Below are 2,500 nucleotides of genomic sequence, written 5' to 3'. Positions count from 1 at the left end.
GAAGGAGGAGAAGAAGAAGAGGAAGAAGGAGGAAAAGAAGAAGAAGAAGAAGAAGAAGAAGAAGAAGAAGAAGAAGAAGAAGAGGAGGAGGAGGAGGAAGAGGACGACGACGACGAGGAGGAGGAGGTAGAGAGTAAGAATTGCAATAAGAATAAGAATAATAAGAAGGAGGAGGAGAAGAAGAAGAAGAAGAAGAAGAAGAAGAAGAAGAAGAAGAAGAAGAAGAAGAAGAAGAAGAAGAAAGAAGAAGAAGGAGGAGGAGAAAAAGAAGAAGAAAAGGGAGAAGAAGAAGGAGAAGAAGTCACAGTAGGAGTAGTAATAGAAGTAGATGAAGAAGTATGAGAAGAAGTAAGAGAAGAAGAAGAAGAAGAACAAGAGAAGAAGAAGAACAACAACAAGAACTCGGAGAAGAAGGACAAGAAGTGAGAGAAGAAGGAAAGCAAATCTACGTGCATAGAAAGTAAAGTTACGGGGGACTGTCATAAAATTTCAATATGCGTGAGGCTTTAGTCGGGCATGCTGAGCCTCAGAGACGGAGGGTGAGTGACGGGAAGCAGAGAGGGGGGGAGGGGAGAGGAGTAAGTGAAAGATAAGAGGGAGAGAAGGGGAGAGCAGAGAGGAGTAAGCGAATGAGGAAAGAGGGAGAGAAGGAGAGAGAGGAAGGGCGGGTAGGGTAAGCGAATGAGGAAAGAGGGAGAGAATGAGAGAGGGGACAGAGAGAAAGGACGAGAAATGGAGTCTAGAGGAGAAAGGGCGAGGATTAAAGGAAAGAGGGGGAGCTGAAGAGAATAAGAAGAGGGGCAGTGAGAGAGGAGAGGAAGAGAGGAGATGGAGGAGAGTAGCAGAGGAAAGAGGGGAGAAGGGGAGAGTGTGAGAGAGGGCATAGGGAGAGAAGAGGAGGGAGAGATGAAGAAGGAAGAGAGGAAGAAAAGAGAGGAGGAAGAGAAAACAGAGAGCGAGGGAATGAGTGAGTGCGAGGGGAGAGGTGGAAGGAAGGAGAATGGGGAAAAGAGTGATGAGAGGAAGAGAGGTTAGAGGGGAAACGGAAAGAAATAGAGAGGGGGAGAGGGAGGGAGTGAGAGGGGACGGCGGAGGGAGAGTTTGTGAACGAAATGTTTAGGCGTTTAAAGAGGTGATGTTGTACTGCAGAATATCAGAGGTTGCTGGAAAGGGCAGGACAGAGTGATGGCGCAAAGGGTATCAAAGACGTGCTGATTCAAAAAGAGGTTTTCTTTTCATATGCAAACGGGTGATTAAAGTGCTTCTCCTTTATACTAAGCGCAGGAGTTTCAGGTGATGTTTGCCAGGCTGTTGGAGCTGAGCTGGCGATGATGAAAACGTTAATGAACATCGTAAGATGATAACTGCAGTAATAACAACAGTAGCAGCAGTGTATTAACAGACACGGCATACAGAGCCGTGGACTGGTTTAAGAGCCCTGCATTATAGAGAAAGACAATGGATATATCACATGCATACACACATACATATCTGTATCATCGTTACAAAGGTTCATAATGACTTCGAAAAGGCAATGAACATTATTTCAATGTTAATTATTCCCCACTTAAGCGAAGCCGGCAATTTTCGCCGGTCGCATGTGGAACTCGACGGGTCCTCTCTCCCAAAGCTATCTGTTTAATGTCATTAAATTATATTTTATTATAATTTTCTCTGCATTTAGTTATTAGTGATCTCGTTGCTTTTAGATTTAACCTCCATTAAGGAGAAAAGGCCGAGATTTGCATAAAAGACAGTCTCAGCCATTATATTCACCTGCATTCACGAGCTACACAACCGTACTTCCAAACCCATTCCGGCCTAAGCTTCCTCGAGGAACAAATTCATTAGAGTTAATCGTCACTGGCAGTTACCAGACAGTTACATCAAGCTTACATTACCCGGCGAGAGAGAGTTACCCTCTAGCGCTCTAAGCGGACCCGCAAGGCCTGCGCTATTTCTTCGCTACAGGCTCTTGTTCCTTGCTAATCTGATCTTGAGGAATAGGAGCGGGACCTGTCCTTTTCCCTTGGGTTGGAGTCCTTGCAGTGTGTGGGATTTATTGTGCTAAAGGCCTTTGTGTGTTCACTCTTGGGCGGCTGACGTGGCCACACCCAAATGTGCGCGTTGCCCGTTTTATATGTGTAAATTATGCACGTCCGGTGTAATGTAGTGTAGTTATCTCCTTACCGTTTGCACTGGAATGTCACTGTCACCAGAAGGTATAAATCTGTCTCCCGGGAACCTGTTCATATTATGCACCTCCCTTAAGCTATGTGGCAGTTTATAACATTCAAATAAACCGCAGATGCAGCTTATACTAACACACCACACACACACACGTGTGTGTGTGTTCACCTCCTGGGGCAACAGGAGAATAAGAAACATCGTGGGAACAATTCATCAACACCATCATCGGCTCAGTGATCGCTCCTCGGCCTCATATTTCGCGCAGGAGTTGACTGCGGAGTCGTCTAGGGCGTCGGGTAGACCGGCGGCG

The sequence above is a fragment of the Penaeus monodon genome, chromosome 5, assembly GCF_015228065.2.
Source record: "Penaeus monodon isolate SGIC_2016 chromosome 5, NSTDA_Pmon_1, whole genome shotgun sequence".
NCBI classification, from domain to species: Eukaryota; Metazoa; Arthropoda; class Malacostraca; order Decapoda; family Penaeidae; genus Penaeus; species Penaeus monodon.
Note: the sequence above shows the minus strand (reverse complement) of the source record.